The sequence below is a fragment of the Ictidomys tridecemlineatus genome, chromosome 1 (genome assembly GCF_052094955.1).
Source record: "Ictidomys tridecemlineatus isolate mIctTri1 chromosome 1, mIctTri1.hap1, whole genome shotgun sequence".
Taxonomy (NCBI): domain Eukaryota; kingdom Metazoa; phylum Chordata; class Mammalia; order Rodentia; family Sciuridae; genus Ictidomys; species Ictidomys tridecemlineatus.
Genome location: NC_135477.1, coordinates 255,462,229 through 255,489,337, shown reverse-complemented (window position 1 = coordinate 255,489,337; position 27,109 = coordinate 255,462,229). Strand labels below are relative to the sequence as shown.

The 27,109-nt window shown below is 44.3% G+C and overlaps 1 pseudogene across 1 annotated transcript; it reads left to right on the top strand.

Annotated features, from left to right (window-relative positions):
* Positions 1-6,650: 6,650 nt before the first annotated feature.
* Positions 6,651-8,242, top strand: LOC101978626 (heterogeneous nuclear ribonucleoproteins C1/C2-like; annotated as a pseudogene). Its single transcript, XR_013424486.1, has 2 exons — positions 6,651-7,010; positions 7,050-8,242. The product of XR_013424486.1 is annotated as a heterogeneous nuclear ribonucleoproteins C1/C2-like (transcript).
* The last annotated feature ends 18,867 nt before the right edge of the window (positions 8,243-27,109 follow it).

The following is a 27,109-nucleotide window of genomic DNA, read 5'->3' as shown; positions in this document are numbered from 1 at the left end:
CCTAGAGCATTTGCTGCTGGCTTCTCACTGGGAAACAAAACAGAACAAAACAACAAAAAACAGAGTTCTGGACTGTTTGCTTGGGATCTGGGGGTGTCTACTTTCTCATTTGAGCCTGAAGCCTGGAGGTCCTTTGCACATTTCTGAACGGCTCAAGTGCTCAGGATGTGCAGTCACAGGCCGGGGCAAGAATCAACAGTGACTGGCATTCGCGTCTCCCCATGTTCCCAGGTCTTGCCAGCTTGCCTCCCAACTTCCATGTGAGATATTTTGTATTGATGTTGATATTTACCTCCCTGTGTTAGAAATTAAGTAATATGAGGTTTCTGGGACCGAAGGCCTTTAACACCAATTTATAGCTGCTGTTTACTGGGCTGGTTTCCCAGTGATGCCTTGACAAACCACCACACACTCAGCATCCTAAAATAAGACAGGCTGTCTTCCAGCTCAGGGGTCAGAAGCCACAAATCAGTCTCAGAGGAGTGAACTTGAGGTGTCACCAGGGCTGTGCTCCTGGAGGTTCTGAGGGGAGACTCTCTCTGGTCCTCTTCCAGAGGCCACCTGCCTTCCTGGGCTCGGGCCCTTCCTTCCCTTCCCATTACAAACCCAGCAGGACGGCATCTCTCTCTTCTCTACTGCCTCCTCCTCTTTGATTCTGACCCTTTCGCCTGCTTCTTATGAGGACCCCGTGTTCCGCCACGGGGGTTCAGGAGAATCTCCCCATCTCAAGACCTTTCACACAATCCCATCTGCAAAGTCCCTTTGCCATATAAAGTAGCATTCGCAGATGCTAGGAACTGGGCTGTGGACATCTGTGAGGACACGTTATTTGGCCTTCAGCCCACTGCTCACCAGAACCATGAGGCTCTGACACCACCTCACCTCTGTGAGGAATTACTGAAGAGTCGTGGGGACAAAGGCGAATGGACTCTCCCAGTTGTGCCTGGAGTTCCTCTCTCTGCCTCTCAGCTCTCCCTCAGGAGTGGGTGTGTGGGGAGGCGCAGGCAGCTGAGGTCCACTGCACTCATCCCCAGTGTCTGCTGGGGCAACGGGGCAAGCCCTGGACAACCCTATTGTGCAGGTTCAGCGAGGAACTTCCCCACCCATACTGTGTCCTTCCATGGTCACATCTCAGGAGGACACGGGGAAATACCCTCCTGGAGCAAAGCAGGGGTGGGTTTGCTGGCACGGTTTTGCTCAGAGAGGCAAAATACACAATTGGCCACTAGAAGAGCTCTTTCAGACGGAGCTCAAAGCCTCCTTGTAGACAAGATGGCTTGTGCCTTAAAAATAGCACCTTAACAACAACAAGCCTTAACAACAACAAGCCTTAACAACAACACAGGCCTTAACAACAACACAGGCCTTAACAACAACACAGGCTTCTGTGCTATCTCCCCTGTGGACGCCAGGCTTCCCCCAGGCTATGCGGGTTTCATTCTCTCCCGCCCCCTGGTGTAGCCCAGAAGGGGTTGGGTTCATAAGAACTAGAGGTGTTTCCTTCCCTCCACCTGGAAGTTGGTCATCTCCTTTGTACCTTAATCCACTCAGCACTGTGTGGTCACCTTCCTGTTACTCCACTCCAGAAGTGGGTTCCCATGACTTTCTGGTTTCCACTTGGGTGCCCCGTCTGTGGTAGGGTGATCACAGAGCATTACCCTTCTCTTCCTGCTTAGTTCTGCCCTGTGAGGCAGTTTCCCTTCAGGGCACTAGTATAAGCCCATGGTCCAGCCCAACTCCTGATTCCTGGACCACAAATTCTCATGGCATGGACTCTTCTCTCTCATTCCTCCTGTGATGTTATACCCAAGTCAAGCAGAGTGGGTAATAAAAACAAGCCTCACCTTTATTTTCCCTGCTTGATAGAAGTGCAGCAGCTTATGGCAGTTGGCATCAAAGGGTGACAGAACAATAAGACATTCAGTTTAGTAATCAAAGAGATGAGCGAGGCAAGATAGGACGCTGAGTTTTGGACAAATATTTACACAGTGGTATAAACCAACAGTGACTGCAGGTATGTTTTTTAAGAAGCTGACATGTTTTCTGCTGCTAGGATGTCAGACAAAGAAATACAAATATGTGAGATTCTTTGCTCTGATCAAAGATGGAAAAGTTTAAGTTGTCTTCTCAATACTGTCTCGGCATGGTCAGAAAGAGGGCTATGAACAATGAGTGATTTCCCTATAAAGCATCACCTGCCGTTGCTGTGTCTCTTAATGAGTATTGAATTTAGTTTTCAGATACTGAATGTTTATCAGCCAAGTGTGGGTATCCACAACAAGGATTCAATCAGTACAAAGAGGAATGGACTCTAGAATTTCTTTGTTGTTGATCTGAAAATCACTGCTCCAAGAAGTGGGTTATGGTGGAGTCACAGATCCACAGTGGAACACACTGCTGAAACACGTGGCGTGGGCAGGCTGGGCTCAGCGAGGCAGCTCACAGGGAGTTCTGCCCAACCACAAGGTCATGCAAAACACAGCTGGCTGTCCCCAGGGGCCATCAGTGGATAGCTTGAGCACAGTGGTGGAGGCAAGCAGGGAGAGTAGGGTCTCTACCATTCACAGGATCAATGCTGAAGTCAGTTTCCAGAGAGACACAAGTAGAAAACTGCTGCAGTCCGGCTGCAGCAAAATAACTGGGGGGTGATGAGAAACTTGTGAAGATTGATACAGCAGGAGTAGGAGCCCTTTATTGCCAGACTTGTTTACAGACTCTTAACATTTTCCAGGCGCCATCCTGACTTGTTTACAGACTCTAACAGAAAACAGTGGCTCCACAAGAGGTGGATCCAGGAAGGAAACCTGCAGAAGACCTCTGAGTGCACACGTCTCCTCACCACTCGGTCCAGCTGGGTCTCCTGCAGCAGTGCCACGAGTCCATCCCTCGGCAGTGTCTACTGAAGGTCTGTGGTGCGTTGACCCTCGGTCACTGCTGTGCAGAAGCCCACCCTGTTCCTTCCCTCCTGGAGCTGGGGTGACGGGCAGGAGCCTGGGAGTGCGGGTCCCAGGGCAGGCTTCCTGTAATGTGCTCCCAAGGGGCTCCCTGGGTGGGAAGGTTCTGAGCAGAGTGGGATGGAATGAAGAAGGAGCTGTCTGGAGACCTGAGGGTGGGGTGGGAGAAGGAGGGAACATTCCAGTCAAAAAGACCAAGTGCGAGGACCCTAAAGTGACAATGAGCTGAGCAATTCCAGGAACAAAAAGGAGGGTGGGGCTGGGGCAGTTGTGACCAAGGAGACAAGCTGGAATGGCCAGTGGCCCCACAGGTGTGGCCCTGTAAGTGTGGAACTCCATCCTTCCTGTGGGCTTTGTTAAGGTCTGTAAACAAATCAAAATAACACGTGGTATTTTGCCAGGGGAATGTTAGAGTTCATAAACAAGTCTGGATGGTGCCTGGCAAAATGCCAGAGGGAGTGGTTTGAAAAGTAACAAAAGCAAGCCATTAAGTGTGGAGATTCCTTATTGGTTGACTGATGTATCTAGTTTATGCTAATTAAGATAAGCTGTGCAAAATGTATAAATAGCTCTGTTGTCCTACACTAAACGGCTTCCATTCCTGCTGCATCAACGTACACAAGTTATTCGTCACCCCCCGGTTATTCTGCTGCAGCCGGACGCCGGACTGCGGCAGGCTTTGCTCAGGAATGCCACTTGATTGATCTCTTAAGAAGGGGGCCAGGGCAGCTGATAAAACCCATCATGGTTCACCACATGAGAAGCCTGGTATCTTCCTGGAGTATTTTACTGGATGCTCACAGGAATCCCATGACAGTAACAGCCCAATCCTATTCTTGCCTGGGGTCCCATATATAGAAAGTGGGTTACTTTAGAAGGGAACGTGGGTAAAAGAGTAAGCTGACACGAGAAACCCGCCATCTATATGGGCAGTTAGAAAGAGCTGAAAGCCAACTGTGGATCTCAACCCGCCCCAGCTGGCACAGGAATGGGGACCCTGAGATCCGGGATGGGCCTCAACCGTCTACTCAAGACTGGCCAAGGTCCTGCTGGGTCCTGCTGCTCCACAAGCGAATGCTCACTCCAGAGACCCCAGGGTGGCCCCTTGTTCTCAGTGATCTGTGTCCTACATCAATGAAATAGGGCGTTTTGAAAAGCTTTTGTATTGAGTCTCATGATGCTTTATTATGTTTAGTAGAATTTGGAAATTGTGGAATTAGAAAAATCTCAATTAGCTTATCTTAATTATTTTTAGTGTTGTATTTGAAAATTACCTAAAAGTACAAAGAAGTAAAAACAAAAGCAAAACTCCACTACAGACACACACCCATTACCTACATGTGCACTCACACAGGCACACAGCAGGTACACACGCTTTGCACACATGCACAAATATACCCCAGCCCCAGCACCACAAGTTATAACCGCAAGGACACTCGCAGAGTCCATGCAAAGTCTAGAGACCATGCCACTCACTGGAATCTCACACAAGAGATTTGTTTTCAGTAGCACAAGGCAGACCGACAAGGCTGTCCCTTCGAGGGGAGCAGCTGTGTGTAGGCACTCACAGAGCAGCTCTATAGCCTGCAGGAGGACTCTCATAATCTGCTCAGGAGTTGCGTCATAGCTACAGTGGGGTTGCTGGTTTAGCAGGCCCATGTTCTTCATGTTAAGCAGCTTTGCCTCAGAATTGAAACTTTGGAACCTTTAGATAAAATGGCTCCCAACCTAAAATGGCAAATCTGATGCCACTGTTGATCTGATGCCAATAATAATTCCACCCCAGGGTGCTTGGTGCTCCTGGAGGTCCGTGATGGAATCCCAGTCACAATGTACCTCGGCTTCCACCGTCAGAGATGCTCCGTGTTTAACTTAAGTGCAAAGCTGTCTCTGTTAGACCCCTTCACTTTGGGGGTTTCTCAGCACTCCTGAACACTGCTGATGTGTCTGAGGAATCTAAAGCCCCGTGAGTCCCACTTCCCCGAGGCAGAGCCAAGAGACTTGGAGCTGAGTTCCAGAAGTTTCCAGGCTCCACTAAGCTCATCCTCATCTACCAGTCTCCTCTTGGAAATGATCAGCCCAAGGAAGGTGCCTCCACTGTAATGCACTTTTGGAAGAGGTGCATGACTCTCAGAGGTGACAGTGCCTGTCTACACAGTACCTGGTGCAGAGAAGCCGCAGGGGCCAAGCATGCCACGGTACAAACCACAGTGCTCCAGGCTGTGATGGAGAAGGTCCTACAAGCCTTGCACATGGCTGAGGACAAAATTCATTCTTCTGGTATCTCAAGAATGCCATGATCTCCCCAATCCGCTCCTGTTTTGGAATTAGCCATTGTTGCTTACACCCAGTAATCTGGTCTGATCCTGATTGTCCTAAAGCATGTTCCCAGGGTCTCTATGCATACCAGCAGCAAAGCACGTTTACGCTAAGGAAGGAACTGTACAATAAACTCAGGCACACTCTTTCTTGTTGATTGCCCCTAGGCGTGTTCTGTGGTGCTGTGTTGATGCACTACAATTTGCTTAATAAGCCTCATACATATACATTTGAAAGTATAGTGTTGCTTGTAGTACAATATACAATGTAGCAGTGAAAATCCCAATTTATCATTACCACCTCTCATTGTGGATTTCCTATAGATTCCTAGCAGTAAGATTCTAGATGATCATATGTGCATACTAAAAACTTTAATATATAAAATCAAGTTACATTTAAAAGGTTATAAAAATAACGATTGTACCACAGATATATGAAGACACCATTGTTTTTACATCCTCTCTGATATTTTATGTCATTAGTCATTTCTCATGTTCACATTTTGAAAAATGAAACTAAATCTCATTTTAATTTTCATCTTTAAATTTATTAAACTCAGCATATTTTCACATATCTGTTGGTCATTTGTATTTTTTTTATTTTGCCTATTTATGCCTTTTGCCCATTTTCTGTTTTTAAATTAATAGGTAGAGATCACACTATATTACATGTTGTAATGTGTAATATATGCCACATATATATTATATAGCATGTAGTTTCTATGTATTGTGTTGCAAATATTTTCTTTCAGTCTCTTTAGTTACCATTTAATTTTTATTTATGGTACCTTCTTCACAAATGTTTATTTCACATTTTTGGAATGATTTAACTTTAGAGAATATAGAAATGTGATTTTGTGAAGAGACGAAGGCTGAGCGGTGGCGGCCGCCTTGCTGACCTCGAGCAGTGGTCGACTTCTTCATATAGAATCTGGGAGTAGGAGATTCAGAATCGAATCTCTTCTCCCTCCCCCTCCTGGTTACAAATCACTTGAAATATATAAGTTAGTGGATCTTTGCTGAGGGCAGCAAGGCGAACCCCATCCCTACTCAGTGGAGCTCAGCTTTGATTTTTAACCTCCCTCCCCCACCCTTCCAGAACACACACATTCCCATTCCAAAATGATTCTATAAAGACATTTTAAACATAAGGATGCAACTTGGTGTGCACTTCAGCAAATTTACAGTGAGATTTTTTTGATCTTCAGCTACACCATCTTCCTCCTGTTTCCCTTGAAATCCCATCCTGCTTTTCCTGTGCACTACCCCTCACAAACCACAAGCTGCAGCAACATGGATGCCCAGCCTGGAGCAGCATCAGCCAGGATGACCTGGAGCTAGGGGGGCCTTCGGATCAGACGCACACCCTTCCTGGGTGATGGATGTTCTTCCGCCTTTGCGAGGAACCTTATCAAACACGATGGCTAGCAACATTACCAACAAGGCAGATCCACACTCCATGAACTCCCGTGTATTCATGGGGAATCTAAACACTCTGGTGGTCAAGAAGTCTGATGTGGAAGCAATCTTCTCCAAGTATGGAAAAATTGTGGGCTGCTCTGTCCATAAGGGCTTTGCCTTCGTCCAGTATGTTAATGAGAGAAATGCCCGGGCTGCTGTAGCAGGAGAGGAATGGCAGAATGATTGCTGGCCAGGTTTTAGTTATGAATCTGGCTGCAGAGCCAAAAGTGAACAGAGGAAAGGCAGGTGTGAAACGATCTGCAGCGGAGATGTACGGGTCAGTACCAGAACACCCCTCTCGGTCCCCTCTACTCAGCTCCTCTTTTGACTTGGACTATGATTTCCAACGTGATTATTATGACAGGATGTAGAGTTACCCAGCACGAGTTCCTCCTCCTCCTCCTCCTATTGCTAGGGAAACACCTCCCGAAGGGACAAAAGTGGCTTCAACTCTAAGAGTGGACAGTGGGGATCTTCTTCCAAGTCTGGAAAGTGGAAAAGAGATGACCTTCAGGCCATTAAGAAGGAGCTGACCCAAATAAAACAAAAAGTGGATTCTCTTCTGGAAAGTCTGGAAAAAAATTGAAAAGGAGCAGAGCAAACCGGCAGTAGAGACGAAGAACGATAAGTCGGAAGAGGAGCAGAGCAGCAGCGCCCTGAAGAAAGAAGAAACTAATGTGAAGATGGAGTCTGAGGGGGGAGCAGACGACTCTGCTGAGGAGGGGGATCTACTGGATGATGATGATGATGATGAAGATGGGGGATGACCAGCTGGAGTTGATCAAGGATGGTGAAAAAGAGGCAGAAGAAGGAGAGGATGACAGAGATGGCGCCAATGTCGAGGATGACTCTTCAGCACATAGTGGGGTTTAGAAATCTTGCCCATTATTTCTTTACCTAGGCGCTTGTCTTAAGATCAAAATTTCACCAGATCCTCTCCCCTAGTATCTTCAGCACGTGCTCACTGTTCTCCCTATCTTTGTCCTTCCCGTGTTCATTAATTCATATTGCCCTGCGCCTAGTCCCATTTCACTTCCCTTGACGCTCCTAGTAGTTTTGTTAAGTCTTACCCTGTGATTTTTGCTTTTAATTTTGATACCTCTTTATGACTTAACAATAAAAAGGATGTGTGGTTTTTATCAACTGTCTCCAAAATAATCTCTTGTTATGCAGGGAGTACAGTTCTTTCCATTTATACATGATTTCAGTAGTGGCTTCCCTAACTGCAAAGGCAATCTCATTTCGTTGTAGCACCTGAGAGCAGCTTTGAGTTTTAGAGGTATGTGTGTTATCCCCCACATAATAGTCCTGCGCGGGGCTGTTCAACACAAATGTAACAGTGTATTTTTGTGAATGAGAGTTGGCATGTTAAATGCATCCTCTAGAAGAATAATTAGTGTAATAGTCTTTATTTGTTTTCTAAAGTTGATACTGTGGGTTATTTATGTGAACAGCCTGATGTTTGGGACCTTTTTTCTCAAAATAAACAAGTCCTTATTAAACCAGGAATTTGGAGGAAAAAAAACCTGTTTTTTAATTTTTGTATTTTATAATTATTTACTTCAAATTCTTTGTTTTGCAGCAACTTCCACAAAACCCTTAGAATATATTAGATATATTTTTCTTGGAGTATGATCATTATGCATATCAGCATACACTACTCAAATTTCATCAAGATGGATGTTGCATTAAGGAGTTAACTATCTGTGACATGGAATGGAGATTCTTTTAATAACTGTTTATAGCCCCAGGTACCTTACCTGGATTCTGAGTCTGTGCCTCAGTGTTATTAAAAATAGGAAAGCTTTCTTTCCTTGTCTTCTGTAGTTTGTGCCTTCCCATATAACTTAGAACATAGTAAAGGTTATACATTTATTTTACTGTATGTGACTTGTTCTGTGTGAATTGATCCTTTTCCCTTAACCCCCAATTTGATTACTTAGTCTTCTTTGGTAAGTAGTCAATGGGAGGGTATTGTACCAGTCAGCAACAGCTGTAAGAATTGATGCTTTCTCAGTGCTGAAAGGTCTAATTTCTTTATGCTTTATCTTTTGAATTTTTCCAATATAGGGGAAATTTTTTAAAAAAGAGAATATAGAAATGTAATTAGATGTATTAATAAACGAATAAAGAATAATCATATCAGATCCAGAAGAAAATCCAATAGATAAAATTTAAAGTAAAGTAAAATTTCTGACTCAATACTTTAGATAAAACAAAAACTTTAAAAAAATCAACAAGAATAATGCTTAAATAATTCATCCGCTGTCATCATGAAACATATCAGTTATGAAACCCTAAAAGCACTCCTACTAGGGCCGGAAGCAGGCCAGGGGCAGTGTGTCCACCCGCCCCAGGGCAGACTGCCGGGAAGTCTTTGCAGCTCTAGTCTGACAGAATCAAGCAACTAGTGCAAACTCAGGAGAAGAGGGGAAGCATCATCACTTTTTGCAGATAATATGATTTTATCCCTAGAAAGTGCAGGAGATGTAGTTAAAGAAAACCTTTTAGAACTAATTTTCTTTTTTTAAAAAAAAAATCATAAGAAGGTGTCACCATATAAGTACTTGAGACACTCAGCAGCTTTCCTCCACACTAGGAATAGGCATTTTGAAATTGAAATGCTGAAGGATTTCATTTATGACCACTACTGAAGCTATATGTGGTTTAAAATACATTTATCAAGAAAATTTTAAGACGGGAACATTTACATTTCAGTATTAATATTTTACTGAAGTCATGAAACCAGATTTCGGTGAATGAGACAAGTCATATCCCTGAATAGAAAGACAACAACATAAAAGCTTCTCAAATCCATGGGAATGTGATGCGACTCCAATCAGAATTTAAATGGGGGCTATTCATCCTGGCTTTGCTCCTAAAACTGCAAATTGATTATAAATTTCATATGGGAGAGTAAACTTGATAATTTCTGAGAATGTTTTGGGGAAAACACCATGACAGGCGGCTTATTTTCCAGATGTTTTAATGTCTGTTAGAGCTACTTAATCAAAACAATAAGATGCTGGCACAGGAACAGACAAACTGATAAGCCAAACAGAGCCCAGTCCAGAAACTAATCCAAAAGCACTTGAGTTACTTGAATTTTTAACATATGATAAGTGATTCTTGGACAGACAACTAATAATTTAGAAGAAAAAGTGTAAATACATTCCTTTATACCAAATTTCAAAATGATTTCTAGATGAATTGAGGAACTAGGTAAAAGATAAAATCCACTTAATATTATGATAACATATAGAAATTATGTATTTGTTTTTAAACCATCAAGAAAAGAAGCAACTTCTAAGTTAGTCTGGCAACCCAGGTATCAAAAATTAAAAAAAAAAAAACAGATCAAAAGTCCCACCTGATTCCTGAGTATGCATTAACCCCATTGACCTGGTAGAATATAGACCTGTATCTGGGAAGCATCGACCCACCCAAGAGCATTGAACGTGGTGGAGTCAGAGAATCCTGCTCAGGTCAATAGAACATTTAGCAGTTCCTTCTTTCTGCTGGTTCTTCCATTTAATGAGCATAAGAATCCCCTGAAGCCTTTGTTAAAGCAGTTACCTGGGCTCCACTCCTGGTTTCTGCCTTGACTATCAGGACAGGGCCTGGGAACTGGCATGTCTAGTAGGATGATGTCCCTGGTGCTGCCTTTCTCCCGTAGTGAGTATCATGCTCTACAACTTCTCTACACAAATAGTCATGGTGCTCGTGTGCACACTAGTTTGATGCTGCCGGAAAGCACATATTTTACTCTTATTTTAGGGGTTCACCCATGTAAATGGGGCATGAAAACTGAGGCAAGAGGGGTAAACAGTTACCAAGGGTCAAGGGCAGACTCCTACAGCAACAGAGCTGTCAAGTCAGGTTGGTTAATAAAAGCAGTACAGTCATTTCATTTATGTATTAAAAATATGACATCAATGAAGACAGCAAAGCAATGAACTTCAAAAGTTTTCTTCTCCATAAAAGCAATGAAAAATTGGCAAAAGTTTTCAGAATTAATTTTTTTAAAAACTCTAGAAATTAACCAAAAGGCTGGAGTAGCCTGAAGAGTGTTGATTAAAAAATTAGTGGCTAATTTTACTAAGGCGATTGGGGTTAGTGCATTTTAACTTGTGTACTCCTGTCCTTTGCTCCTAGACTCACAGTCATCTTGTAAAATAAAAGTCAACCTTCTCAAGGCAGCCTGGCAGCCTCCACAGCAGAACTGCGCTCTTGCACAGCCCCATGCCCATTCTAAAGAACTATTGTCCTTTGACCTATCTTATGATTCCCTGGAATTTTCCCACTTGTAAGGCGTCTGAACTTGATCTGACTCAGAGGTTGCTCAGTGCAATGGGCCTTCTCCCCAGGGGTATTTGGTGAGCAATTATAGGCACATGTTTTAACTTTTCAGTTGCCTGAGGTCATCAATAACAGTTGGGGCAAATGAACCAAAGAGCTTAAAAAGAAAACCTGGAGCATGAGATATTTGTAAGGGCTTAGAAAAGGTCCGACACATCCCTGGGGATCTAGAAGGTCATGCACATGTCAGTACTGCATACATGATCTTGTCTGTGTGCACACTCAGGGAAGGCCAGAGAAGGTCCTGAGCTCTCACCTCTGGCTGACCTTGAAGCTGTGTGTAAAGAGGAAGAAAGAGAAAATTGTCAGATGCCTAGTTGAGTGCTGAGAAAGTATTCTGGGACACATAGAGTTCTCTTGGCATAAATAGGGAGTTTTGTAAAATTGATTCCAATTAATTGAGGAAATATGTCCAGTCATTAGCTGACCATTAAGTTAACTGAATGGAGATTTCAGAGGCTACATATGAAAAATAATGCAGACTTAGTTCAGAAAAGTTTCTAAATAAGCAAGCAATAGTAACCAGTAGCAGCTACCAGAAGGAATAGCGATAAACCTGGAGTGGGGAGGACTTCATATTAACCACATTAAATTATTCTAAATGACTTTTAAAGAGAAATTTATGAGACACAAAGAAACAGAATAGCATGGCAGGGTGGCAGGAGTGGCAGGAGGAGCAATCAGAAAGCATTGCTAAGTAAACCCAGATGTTGGACTTACTAGACAAAGATCTTAAGTAAGCTACTTCAATATGTTCAATGAGCTAAAGAAGACCATGTCGGAGAAACTAGAGGAAAGTATGATATCTCACCCAATAAAGGATATCAATCATGAAATAAAAACTTTTTTTAAAGAAAGAAAATAAAAACAGTTTGATTTAAAAAGTATAATAACTGATGTGAAATATTCACCAGAGGTCTCTATAGTAGATACTAACAGAGAGTAGAAATAAGCAAGTTTGAAGATTAACAATTGAGATCAGAAAGTCCAAAGAATAGAAAGAAGAATTTTTAAAAAGGTGATGTGTGAAACACCATCAAGATTACCAACACATGGATAATGGTAATCTCAGAAGACTGGAGAAAAAGAAAGGAGCAGAAAGAACATTTAAAGAAAATGCTGAAAACATTCTCAATTTGATTGACAGCATTAATCTGTATATGCAAGTATCTCAGTGGATTCCAACTAGGGGAACTCAAGGAGATTCACAGGTATACACCACCATCCGAAGGCTGGAACTCAAAGGATGAGTCTTGAAAGCAGTAAGAGAGAAGCAGGTGATCAAGGAATTCTTCTTCGTATTGATGGCTTGTTTCTTATCATAAGCCATGGGGAACAGAAGGCAATGGGGTGTCACAGTCACAGTGCCAAGAGGAAGGAAAACCACAAGCCAAACAAGACCGTTAGCAAAGGATTTGATCCCTGGAAAAATCACCCTTTGTAATTGAAGGAAAAAGTAATTCCCATATGTTAAAAACTGGCACAATTTGTCGTTAGCCGACCTTCCCTTCTAGCAATAGTGGATGAGACCTTTGAACTGAAATGAGGACTGTAACTTGAATCTGTGTGAAGAAAAAAAGGGGGCGCTGGGGATGTGGCTCAAGTGGTAGAGCACTCACCTAGTACGTGTGAGGCATTGGGTTTGATCCTCAGCACCATATAAAAATAAAATAACGATATTGTATCCACCTAAAACTAAAAAATAAATAAATATTTTAAAAAATTTTTAAAAAGGATGCTAGTAAGAACAACAAGAGTAAATGTAAAAGACAAGGTAAACAAGGCTTTGTAATGATTTCTCCCCTGATTTAGAAGACAAGTGGATGAGGAAACAATTGTACATCTGTGTAGCTTATAAATAGTTTATAAAGATGTCATTTGTGGCAATAACAACACAAAGGTGGGGGAAGGAATGGAGCTACCCAAGATCAAAGTGTTTCGCACAATTGAAATTCAGTTGGTATAGTCAGAACTAAGTTGTTACAACTGAGACCTACCACGATGAAAGTAACTGCAGTACACATGGCCAAATAAAAGAAAAGGGAATTAAAATGGTAGAAGACAGACATATTTAACACAAAAGATGGTGGTAAAGGAGGGAAGAGGAACAGACAAAGCGCATAGAAAACAAATGGCACACGGGCATATGTGGACAGATGCCCATTCGTGGCGATGGTACACTAACTGAGAAGGGATTGATGCAAACACAGATGGCAGATCCCAGAACAATAGAAATGGGGGAGAATCAGAAGAAAAACCCTGGTGGTAAATCCTGCACCCCTGGCCCAAGCAGGGGTCCATTTATTCCTTCTGCAAGCTCTTGAGCTGCTCCTACCTGCTCCAAGTTGCCTTCCACTCAGTGGTGGGTTTGCCAGGGAGAACAGGAAGTTGACATTAGGTTAGGTCCCCTCCAGAGATGCAGGGAGGATACAGCTGCCTCAGCCACTGGCCGGGTATATGAGGCACTAGCCCAGCCTAGGAATCAATATGGCACTGTGCTGCTGCTGGGGGGGGGGCAAGGGAGCAGGGTCCAGAGCACTGCCTCAGGACCCTCATCCTGCAGCGCTGGTATGGCATGCCCTCGTGGATTCATGGAGCATCCTGACCTCACCATTACAGCTGCTCTGCTCCCTGCTTGGGGTGGACCAGCCCTGCAAGAGTGGGAAGCTTACACAGAGAGGGAGGAAACTGGAGCTGCCACGGAGGTATGGCTGTGGGTGGCCAGAGAGACCCCAGCCCCCTGTGAGCTGGCCTGACCCTGCACCCCCGAGTCCTCCAGGAAACACCAGTTCCTCAGAGGGCTTCCTTTAACCCCTGTCTCCCACCCCTGCCCCCAAAAGAATCCACAGGACAAGAAGCCGCATGGGACATCACCACTGTGGCCTCACCAGTGATGGGAGATATGCTCAAAGAAGCTTCTCCAAACTGCCAACAACAACAACCAATTTCTGTGCATCTTGCTATAGGAAAGATGCAATTAGTCTTCTATTCTCTCTACAGAAAAATGATATTACAAAACTGTTGTCAGAGGAAGAGGCAATAAAGAAGCGTGCAGAGGAAGAAATCAGAGAAACGATTTCACAGAGGTGCGCCCGGCTGTCGGATAATGACAATTTCATGTGTTTCTTTCTGGATGTAGGGGTTGGTGATGTTTGGTATCTTTTTAATATTTAATTCTTCATGGTTTTTTCCTCATGTTTTCATGTAATTCTGTATTCTTTATTCCTAAAATGGGCTCCCAGATTGCATGAGCTCCTGACTCCACACCTGAAGCTGAGCCAGTGCCCACTGCCCAGGGTCTCGTCCACACCAGCTGTGGAATCCCCCAATGTACTGTGAGGCAGTTGGTCAGGGAAGTTGCTCACAGTTTTTAAAACTTTCTGTCTTATAGGTTTGCTTCCTTTGTCATCACTGATACAGTGTAGTCGCATCTTCCTCTTTTTATTTAATCTGCTTTGTCAGTAGTTTTTTTTATGAGGTTTTCTGAAAACCCACTCTTGCTGGTATAGATTTTGTCTTTGTTTTCTAATTCCGTTTCCACTGCCATTCCCTTCTCTCTTTCTGCCAACAAACATAGACTAGGTTTTTTGTTGTTGTTGTTTGTTTGTCTGTTTTTTTAAAGAAGCGTAGCTGCAGAAGTCTCCACCCTCACAGAGCTTTTGGTCCAGTGGGGAGAAACAATACACAGATAAATGTGAAATTTATTTCCAGGGGGTTATTTGTGCTAAGAAGAAAAATAAAGATAGGAAAGGAGCCTGGGAAGTGTGGTGTGAGGGGAGGATATGTCCTAGATGGGAGGATCAGGGAAGGACTTTCCACAGAGGTCACATCTGAGCAGAGGCCTCAGAGACAAACCATGCATGTTCTGGATAAATGGATACTACATGAAAAGGTCCCGAGGTAGAATGGAGCTCAGAGTGTTCTCCAAGCCATTATCAACCAAAGAAGAGAGAGAGGGTGTGCGGGAGAGACTCAGTGGGGAGAATTCAGAGAGGTTCCAGGCCTCAAATCTCACAGGACCTTATAAACTGCAGGGAGTAGATAGGGAGTGTGTGGTTTTTACTCTGGATATGAAAGCAAGACAGCAGAGGGTTTGAAACACCAAAACAAAGAGTCAGATTTACATATCAATTCACCGACATCACTGGCAGGTGATCCTCTCCCTTACCTCTGATTCTGCTTCTTAGAACTTGTTTGGAGTTGCCCAGAAGTACAGAGTAGGAAGATCATACCCAGAACAGCTGAGCAGGAATGAACACTGGATTTGGGCTCAATAAATGTGAGAGAAAGAAAAAGAGGGCTGGGTGTTGGTTCAGAAATCAAGGTGCAGAGTGAGCGGGTGCACAGAGAGCAGCTGGCTGGAGAGCCAGAGGCCGAGTTACCCTGCAATCTAACCATCGCACTGAGCTCAGTCCAAACCTCCTCCCATCAGCCAATATGTTTTTTCTTCATGCACTTCTTGGCCTTATGGAATTGCCACTTCTCATTGTCTGCTGACCCCATAGAGCACATCTGTCTCTTTGCTTTCGGGAGTTCTCCCCTATTCACACTAACTCTGCCATGTCTGAGATTGTGATTGTGAGATTTCATTTTCCCATGGAGATGTTTTACATTTTTTGTACTCAGATCTATGAAGCTTCTGACTTAATGTCATGTGCAGAAAGACCTCACCCATCCCCAGACTCTGCAAATACTCCATTAATCTTTCTATTGATAAAGATGCATATTTATGTTCTAAGCCAGTTGGCAACCCTAGTCCCACTAGCACTCTGGTGAGAGAAACATTTAAAAACAAGGTCACTCTGTTACACTAGCCTGGCCCTCTGTGCTAGCACCCTGCCACACTAGCACCCTGGCTACGTGTGTGTTCTTGGACACTAGCACTCCTACGGCATTAGCACTCATTACACAGGAGCTCATTACACAAGCACTCCTTTTCCCTCTCCCAATCCCTACAGGGTCGGAAAATCTCCCAAGAGCTGTCATCAGGGAAGACTCAAGCCTCCTTTGCTGCAAGCAGTCCTCAGGGTCCTGTCCCCAGCTCTCAGAGTGGCCGCATGCAGCTTCTCATGCAAGCAGGGAGGAAGGAGATGAAGGACAGCCCTGCCTGCTGGGCTTGGCCTTTCCCTACATGTGTCTGGAGAAATGATGGATGACCGCGCTGGAGACACACTTAAACTCCCCTCAGAGGGCTGTCTGGACCCAAGTGACCCTTAGTACAGACAGGGACGAGCTTTGGAACACGAGCTCCCAGCCTTTCCCTCGTCTGCTGCAGTCACCCCATTTTACCTGTGCCCCAGAAAGCCACTGAGAGAGTCTCATACTGCTGTGGGAGATTCAAAACCAGGATGCTCCTCGGGTGCAGCCACGTGTATAAGGAGTGGGCCCACTTCTCCATCCCCTGAGAACTCTGGTCTTCTCTTGCAACCTGTGTCCAAATGTCATTGTGAGTTTTGTGCTCATAAACGTGTCAAAACCAGAATCCATTCCCGGAGCACGTCAACAAAAACTCAGTACCATGGAAATCCCCCCACCTCTGGACACAGCAGCCGCCCTGAGAGTCAGGGAACATGGTTTGCAGCAGGAAGCAGAAGACCATGTGCAGGGAAAACTTTCTGGGAGAAAGACGAAAGTTGTCTGAGCTTGATCCTGGTTCAAATGACACAATTCTGAGTGTTATCTGGAAGGCAGTGTTCACAGAAACCTGACGTACGATGCAGGAGCAGGATTAGCACAATGCCGACAGAGAACTTTTAAAATTACAAAATTGCCAGCCTATCTATCTATTAGTCCTTGTGTGCACTGGAAGAAATGAGTTCCTCCCTCACAGTTGCTCTCCGTGAGCGGGTGGGGTCGGTTTGCTTCTTAGGGACATTTGGCAGTGCCTGAGGCATTCTGTGTTGTCACACCTGGGAATGGTGCTACTGGCATCTAGTGACTGGACACCAGGCAGGTAGCTCAACATCCTGCATTGCTCAGGCCACCCCCGGACACTGCTCCCCAAGACAAGGAGCTACTACCCCATCCTCCTGTAAAACAACAAGGGTCGCCTCCACATCCCCTCAGATTTTCTCCTAGTTTAATTCAAGAAGATAATGTTGGCCTAGGCCCAGGGAATGTGATACAGGAAAAATGGCAGGAATCATAGCAATGGGGATGGGAAGGCCCTGGGAGGTGAAAACTGGGTAACTTCCCCCAAGTTATCTTGTTGTTGCTTTCCTTTTGTGATTTTTCCTCCACTTTGCCAGCAAATGCGGTGTGGAATGTTCCAGGCTGTCTGTGGGGCAAACCACCAGTGATTTCCTGAGTGCTGGGCTGTTGGACCACCCAGCCAGGCTGTTGTTCCCACTCACCTTTTTCACCTCGACCTCCGTTCTTCTCTCCTCCTGGCCAAGGTGAACTCCAGCCCTGGTCCCTCATTCCTGCCTGTCCCTGTTCCAGGAAGGTCTCCACAATGATGTTCTGGTCTCTTCCATCTCTCTTCCCACAGGGCTCCTTCTCCTTGTACCTCTGCTGTCTTATGAGGCAAACATCCCCTTGAGTCTCTCACCAGCCTCTTCCCAGACGTCCATTTTCCTTCTTGCAAATATGGTTTCTGCTGGCCGCCTCCCCTGCCACTGCTAAGAGGATGTGCTCCAGGCTGAGCTAAGGATCTGCTGCTCAGCACCCGGGATCTTGGTGCTTCTGTCAGCTCACTGCACAGCTGAGTCAGAAGAGCCAGGTTCCAGTTACTCAGATTCCTTGTTTGGAGTGAGATCAGTGATACCTGCCTAGGCCTCACATTCTAAAACTGTTAGGATCACAGCTACATTCCCATTTCTGGATATATACCCAAAGGAAATGAATCAGCAAACCAAAGAAATGCATGCATGCCCATGTTTATTGCAGCACTCTTCACAATACATAAGATATGGAATCAGCCGAGATACTCATCAGCCGAAAAATGGATAAAGACAGTGTGCTACCTACACACAATGAGTATTGCTCAGCCCCAAGGAAGAATGAAATCCTGGCACTTTCAGCAAAATGGATGGATTATATGATGTTGAGTAAAATAAGCTAGACACAGAAAGACACACACTGCATATTCTGTTACATATGGAAGCTAGCAAAAGTCAACTTGAAGGTAGAATAGAGAGTATTAGAGATTGAGAAAGGTTGGGAGGGGGGAGAAGAGGGAAAGAAGATGGTTGGATTTGATCAGTGCCTGCTATATGCGTATATGGAAATATCCCACTACCCCCCTTAATACATACAATTAATTATGTATTAATAAAATGTAAAAGAAATAAGATCAAGTCTATTAATGCCCATCACCATCATCATCATAATGGATACTTTAATGTCTTGGTGATTCCATTCTAAAAAGCCAGGTGAGGAGTCAAAGTATAATCTTAAACACATTTGTGACACTCTGACACTGAAAAAAATCACACAGTAGACCAGGGTCTGTGTCCCGGGCCCCAACCCGGCAAGAACTAGCCCTCAGAGCAGGGGCTGTGCATCCAGAACACTTGTGCCCATTTCCTCACCTAGGAAACTGGAAAGTGAGGATGAAAATAAGGTTACTGTCCACCCTGCTGTGAGGATTTGATAAATTGATCTCCACGATGTGTGGAGGAATGAGCCCAGATAAGCACAAGGTACTTGATGGACCTTGCCAAGCTGCAGGGAGGACTTCAGCAGCAACAGCACTCCCTTAAACACACACAACCCAGCTTCTCACCAGCTATCAGGAGTCTTCAACCCCTCCTGCCGCATCTGCATCTCACCCTGTAACCACCCAGCCACAGCAGCAGGCTCCTACCACACGCTCTACAAAGGGCACTTTGGCAGAACCCAGCCACTTGGGGACTCTGGGCAGCACAGAGTGGGTGCAGAATCCTGCCATGCTCCCTAACTTGCTGAAATGAGGTTTATTGAGAAAACTTAAAAGCTAATCAAGTTCTATGTAGGGCATATGAGAAACCTTATTAAATGAAGATGAAAAGTGAAAGTTACTTGATAATTATTTTAAAGGAGAGATTTGCAAATCAAAGTCTTACTCTTTGCACCTATTAAATTAGCAAATGTTAAAAAAAGAAGGAGGAGGAGGAGGAGGAGGAGGAGGAGAAGAAGGAGAAGGAGAAGGAGAAGGAGGAGAAGGAGAAGGAGAAATAATATTGGCAGCATCAGGCAGGATAGTATACCCCAGCTGTTGAGGAAGGATTGCAAGTTTAAGGTCAGTCTGGGCAATTCAGCCAGATCCTATCTCAAAAAAAAAAAAAAAAAAAAAAAAAAAAAGGACATGAATGATGCAGGATAGGATATAAAAATCCAGAACTCTGGTGCATCACTAGTGCAAATGGAAATTCATATACTCCCAATGAAAAGGAATTCGCCTATGCTTCCCATAGCCACTGATAATAATCCTAGTTCTCAAAACTTTTTCTAATGGAATTATGAAGAGAAGAAGAAAATACACAGAGGTGCACTCTGAACATTATTTATAACAGTAAAAATGCAAGACAACTCATTGCCTTAAATTAGGAAATAGATAAGTAAATATATTAATTCATCTTTTCAATATATATTTACTGAATGCCTCTATTTCTGGGTAGTTTGTTATAGCAGCTCAATAAGATATTTTGTAGTCATTAAAATGATCGATAAGAAAATACTTAAAATAAAAAATGAAATAAAATTCATAATAATATATGTTGGCCATGATCATAATGATGCAAAATTAAATATTTTTATTTGTGGCATTTAAATGGAAACATGGGCAAAGTGAAACTGCTGAAATATTAGGAAGGTGAATTCTGGAGGATTTTCTTCTGTACTCTGTTTATCCTTTGTTACATTATTAGCAATGAAGAAAATTCTAATTAAAAACGTACAGGTTCCTCTCATGCGGCTCAGTGTGGGTACCACCTGACCTGCTCTGGGACTCACGCTGCCGTCAAGATGCTCTGCGCACAGAGGCAGGAGCCACCTGGGACTCGCTCGACCTCAGCCACCAGAAGGTGAAACTCTGGGGGCCTGAGCCTACTTTCCCAGGAAGGCCCTGCTTGTCTGTCTCTGGACTGTTCTGCTTTGTTTTATTTTTGCTTTCTCACATATGATTTAAAACCCCAAGGAGAACCCTTCCGAGAGTGATTTCACAAGGAGCCCATTCATTCTCTTCCTGTGAAAACAGGGAGACAGAGAGCTATTCACTTGCAGTCCCTCCGGGAATCCTTCAGATTGGGACGCACTCCACCCGTGCTGACAAGCTCACCTCCTGGCACAGTCGGGGGGATGTGGGTGCAGAGGCTGGTGCAGTGCTGTGTTTCGCGGGGGGGCCCACCTGGAGTGTAAGTCAGCACCCAGCCCTAACAGAAGGGAGAGGCGCTGCACTCCAGAGGAACTTCCTAAGTCCTGGAGAACTCATATTCAGGCCGGCGCAGCAGTCCCCCAAAGACAGGGACTGCAGTCAGCTCCCACCGGGTTTGCCTCTGTCCGAAGGGAAACCGGTCCCACCCAGGGAGGCATTTTTATTTCTAACATTCTGGAAGCATGCCATCTGTAATCAGAGTTTGTTCACTCTGAATTAACTGCAAATGATTAAATCAGTCTTTAAAATACTTTACTACAAGCAATCAAGCACAGCTCTGATTCCCTGGGGGGCTAGAATTTCTGTTCCCTGATCATTTGCCTCCACATAACTCTGTGCATTAAAAGAAAAGAAAAATGTGCTTCTTAGGTTTCTTTGGGTTTGACCCTGGAGATGTGTTTCCAACTAACCTTTAAAGATGATGTCCAAGGACTTGATATTTCCTTGCTGGTTTTTAAAACAACCATGACACATTGTTGTATTTAATGACCTGAAGAAAATGTCTTGTGTACTTCAACGTACACAAGAAAGGAGGAATTCATAAGGGAATAGCAATTGTCTACTTAGGTTCTAAATATTTGTCTATTAGTTTTTGCACAAGCTGATTCTAATGGAGAGGGCACACTGAGGTTTAATTGTGAGTTAATCTATAAGTTGAGACTCAGTCACCTGTGTTTGTTCATGAACAGTCCCAGAGTACAATGACACAAGTACACCCAGCCCAGCTGCACTGCTGTGCCTTCCCTCCCCTCCCCTTTCCTTCTCTTCCTCCTTCTTTTTGTGGTAGAATGATTTTTATTGTGATATAGTGTGATATATATAATATGGCATAATATATATTATATTTATATATTATTATATATAATATGTATATTATAATATTATATATAATGTATTATATTATAATATATATAATATATATAATGGAGTATTGCTCAGTCCCCAGGAAGAATGAAATCCTGGCACTTTCAGCAAAATGGATGGATCATATGATGTTGAGTAAAATAAGCTAGATACAGAAAGACACACACACACACACACACACACACACACACACATACACACACACACACACACACACACACACATATATATATAAATAACCTTTCCCTTTTGGTGTACGGTTCAGTGACATTGAGTACATTCTCAGTATTGGGCAACTATATCCACTATTCACAGAGCATGTTCATCACCCCTCGAAGCACTGCACCCACTGAACAGTCGCAGCATTGCAGTGTCCTTCCTCCATCACACCTGGAGGCCTCTATTGCACTTCCTGTCTCCATGGACTTCCTTCTCTGGGTGCCTCTTACAGGGGGAATTGCCCCCTCCTTTCACTTGGCCTGATGTCACAGTGTGGACCAGAGCTTCACTTCTCCCTTAGGATGAGTACTGTTCCCCGGCTGGACACTCTGCCTTTTGTTTGTCCCTTCATCTGCAGATGGATGCTTGTTCCTATCTTCTGGCTTTTATGTGTCGTACTGCTGCGAAGGGGTGGTGTGTGTGGCATATCTGTTCCAGTCTCTGCTTCTAGTCCCCTGGGGGTGTGCCTGGGGGTGGAAGTGCTGGGACTCATGGTAATCCTATGCTCGTTGGGGATCCCTCAACTGTGTTTCGCAGTGGTTGCACCCTTTCACATCCCCTTGCAGGACAAGGACTTCTCCCCAAATATTTGCAGCCTTCTCTAAGGGGTTTCATATCCCTCCTGCTCTGTCCACCGGGCCCACTTAACATGTGAGTGGATGTGGTGGCAGGTTGAGACGCATGGTGAGTCCTCAGTCCCTGGCCTGAGGTCAGCCTGCGGCTATGAGTGCTGCACCCCAGGGCTAGCGGCCCCACAGCGGATGCTTGCCTGCAGCCCACACAAATGAGGCCTGGAGTCGTCTCCAGCCTCTTTCACACCTCCTTTCATTTCACCTGCTTTCCTTCGGCTCGATCATTTCTTCATTCCAGGGTCTTTTACACGTGTCATTTCATGCCCCCGTAATAAGCTCGCCCACAGAACCTGTGATTGTTCAATTCACTGATTATTAGGCTGAAGTGTATGAAGCGGTCATTGGTCCAAGGTCATTGCAGTCTGACGGTTTCTCAGGGTTAACAAAAGTCAATGCAGAAAGGGTGGTAGCCAGGTAATGTGCTCCAGACTTGCTCCACAGCCCATCAACTCCCCTCGTCAAGCCTGGAATGACTCGTCTCCCCATCTCAAAGATGGGAAATGTGAGGTCCAGGTTCATCAAGTCCATTTCAGCCTCTTAATTATGGCACTGCTATTCAACATACCCTTCCCATGTCCTTCTCTGCTTCCACACTGCTGCTGGAGGTGACATTCATTTGTGTTCACATTATGTCTCTGAAGCTTTGTTCAGCATGTAATATTGTCATTCTTCCCCGTTCACAGGTGAAGAAACTGAGGCTCAGCTCACGACAGTGCTTGCTGGTCAACAACCGCTGTCTAAGGGGCCAACATAAACAGGTGCTGTTCTTCCTGGTAGGAGGGCTGAAGAGCCATGGTCCATCTTGCCTGTGGATGGCATCCGCCCTGACCACAGCACCACACTGTCTGTCTGGCTTCCCCCTGGAAGATGGTCTGCTCAAAGCACCTCTCATGCTGCAGAGCCTGTCCTTCAGACCCCAAATCAATCAGTGCCACTAACAACATCACATTCACCATCAAAGGTGCAAGTCTTCACAGCAAGAATTTTGTTATCTTAGCAGAAAAGCTGGGGTGAGCATCCTGCAGGGCACTTATTGTAAAAATCAGCTTTTTGATCAAATGTTGTCCATGGTCAATGTTTCTGAAAGCCAATAGGGAAGTTTCAAGTGAAGCAACACTTAAAATTCACAATCCCAAGCGCAGCATCTGTTGTCCAAATGGGTGGGTTTTCTGCCAAAGGACAGTTCACATATTTAGCAACCTAAACCCCCCACCCACTATGAGCCACTTACTTGTTTTCTACCCCCTTTTCCACCTCCCAAGTTCTGGGGAATCTGAAGCTTCCCCAGGGATTTGGGAATTTATCATTCCGGGAACATTCATCAAAAGCTTTAAAAAGTTAAATCTGGCTACAGGACTTTTCCCTTCCTGTCCCAAATTCAAATTCTACCCCATGTGAGTCTTATGTTTATGTTGTCAAACTTAACAAATCTATAGGAATAAGAGAATTTGAGGGAAGCTACAGAGCTGTCTTAAAAACATGTATCCAAAATTGAATCAAAAATACAAATAATTACAATGTATCTATTTGTCTGGGGAATGTTGAAGTGTAAACAAAGTGAACCTTCAATCATTTAAAAAAATAGACATGTCTTTAGTGCTTTCAATAGGTAGGTGATTCTATTTTTATGTTCTGTTGATGGACTGGTAGAGAAATATTTAAAATAGAAACAAATAAAAGGAAACCCTTGCTTCATTGATTAGAATATGTTTTAAATTATAGGATAAAATCACCAACTCCTGATCCCCAGCCAAAAACATTAAGTAGATCCAGATGTCATAGATATGAATCCAGTTGTTTACATCACATCTTAAAAGCAGACATTCAATCTTGCAAAGATACTAGGTGATGTATCAGATAGTCTAAAATATCAAGGACAGAGAACAGATGTTTGTTTTGTATAAAAAGAATACAGTGAAACAAATGCTCAAGAGTGATCTTGGATATACATCCACTCTCCCCAATAACTGAATGTGTTCAGCTCAATGAGATTTTCCTAGTACACACCCTTTCTCTTGGCATAAAGTTTCCTATGAGAGTCAATCATTAGGGGGCAAAGAATAATGATATAAAAGGAATAAATCTCCAATTTAAAGTTTGAGTTAATGTGGTGCATAAATTGACTCCAAACTCATTCCCTAGCAAGACCCTCTTTAAAACATGTGGATCTCCCTGCTTTGGCCATTTGGATCTTTCTCCAACATGGGTGTGCCATCTGTCTATAACATCTGTCATGCCCTTGATTGCCAAAGTCAATTTGCATGATTAGACTGGCATCTTTATCGCTGGTATATTTCTGATTACTTGTTTCTCTTCTCACCCAAAGAGGTGTAGTTCCACATGGACGAAAATTACAAAAATCATGTTATCCAAGCCTAAAATTGGAACACTCATCTTTTGAGGACCCTGACTGTAATTAGGTGTGCAAGGGGCTACAACCTCTGAGCTGCCTGAAGTATCCAGGACGGATGGTCATTAGCCTCAAGAAGTCATTAGCTGAAGTCCAAGGGTAATCATTAAATGCTAATGTCCTCATAGCACTTTCCGGTCCAGACTGATCTCCCTTCAAGAAGTTGCTACATTTGAATGAGAGAGACTCTAAAAGGCATTTAGGGTTTGTGATACATCTAATTTTTTTAATTTAATATTCATATTATTACAACACATATTTTTTGAAAGCCAATGTATATCTATATGACACAGATTTAGACTTCTGAGCTGATGTCACCATCTTCAGTCACTGGAAACCGGAGGACAGCTGGGATCGGGGACTGAAGGAGTTGGCGTTAGAATGGGGAGCACGCCACTCTTGGCTGCTCATTGAGCCTCTGTCTCAGGTGGAACACACAATCCCTGCTGGGTCCCTTTTCAGAAAGGCCCTGCTTTCTGGATCACACTCCTGGAAGCCTTAGCCCCATTGACTGAGCTGCAGATACTGGATTTCCTGGGGAGTCACAGGTCGCAGAGGGGAGGGTGGACCATGTGTGACGTCTAGAGGCCGAGCCTCCCAGGAGCCGTGATGTCCAGCCCGGTCTTAGTCCACTGTCTGTTTTCATGAACACTATGCCACAGACTCGAGAGGTTACCAAGAAAAGAGGTTTGTTTGGGCTCGTGGTTCTGGTCCAGGGTCAGGAGCTGACTCTGGTGATGGGTCTGCAGAGTCCAGAGGCAGCACTGATGGTCACATGGGGAAAGACAGGGAACATGAGGGTGTATCTCCTCTGTTCTCTCTTTCTGATAGAGCCGCCAGGAGTCAATCACAGGGCCTCCACTTTGATGGCCTTGTCTGACCCTAATCCCAAAGTCCCACCTGTACACGCCACAGCCAGTGAAGTTCCCACAATGGGGATTGACACTCAAGCCACAGCAAGCCCCGTCTGTAAAGGTACAGTGTGGGTGAAGGAAGAGGCTGTACCGTGACAGAGGTCAACCTCCTGCTAGAGAGGAAGACATTGGCAGGGCTGGGGAGTGCAGAGAGACAGGCCCAGACCACTTGGCTTCTAGAACTGAGCAGTTAGTGTCCAGGCCCAGCCCAGCAGCACAACAGTGAGGCAGCATCTCAGGGATAAGTACATTTCTAGGAAAGCAGGCTGGGAAAGTTTTTTGATGCTTTATTATGCACTGAGTTTTTTTACAACTCTTGGTAATATTAATAATACACACTTAGTCATACCTTAATAGTCATCCCATTAACTACCTCTATTAAAAAAAGGAGCTACGTGAAATAGAATCAGAATTTGGTATCTAGGGAAAAAAATCATCAGAGTTGCATAATATGGATTTCCCCCTGAACATTTGAGGCTGCTCCCACCCTCCTTCCACTCATCCACAGGGACAGACATCATGGATTCAAGGAGCAGTTACTTATTTGCTGAACTTGAAATGTGAGAAAAATAAAAGTGGCTTTTTGTTGTCCCCTCCTGACATAGGAGCAATATTTACCTCCAGGACATGATTGCTCTTTCCAGAGCTGTCTGCCTGAGAGCACAATTAGCTATGAACCTTCCTGCCCTGGTGGAAGTGGGGAAATGAAGAAGTAGGAAGAGGGAGGCAGTTACCTTGCTCCTTAAGGAGGGATGCCCAAGACTGTGGGAAGCTGCAGAGTACCTAATCCCCACATTCAAGAAGAAACACATCTCTCTGGCTCTTTGAAGCAAGTCCTCTGTGAGTTGCATGTCTAGGGTTACAGAACCAGTCTTTGAATTCTTACTACTGATGATAGGCAAATCCACACCTAAACTACAAGTTACAATGAAACTTAAGGATATATTTTTATATTATTCATTTGTCTGAAAGCAAAATGATTCTGAATCTGTTTTAGAAATGCACATATATATCTTTGTTTCCAAAATCATTAGCCAAACAGAAAATGCATCTATGACTTCAAGCAGATGGAGACACCCTCAGCCCCACCTACCGACAGCTGTTGCTTTGTTGTGGAGGAAGACATGCAATGGGGTAGGATACCAAATGATCACTGGCAGTCCTCGGAGTCCCAAAGCCAGTACACAAATGCAAAATGAAACATCTTTCCAAGCTATGAGCTGCAGGATACCCAATCAGGGCAAATGAACAATGAACATGCAGACCTCAAGGGATGCCTCCTTCTCCTCCTCCTCCTCCTCCTCCTCCTCCTTCTCTTCCTCCTCCTCTTCCCCCTCCATTTTCTTCCCTTTCATCAGTTGCTTGGACAGGTCATCACAGCATCTCCATCTCCGCAGGATGGAGGAGGTGAGCTTGCTCACAAGGTCTGAGGTCTGTCTGTGCTCAGCTTCCTTCTGATCTAGGGAGGAAGAGTGGCTCCATTGTCTGTGACTCCAGCAAACAGAGAGAAATGACCTCCGGGTAGACAGAGGATGAGCAGTCAGCTCATCTGGTAAACCACCTAAGACTAGGCATCGGACATAGAAGGACCCTGTGACACTGTGTGGCTTCTACTGTCACAAA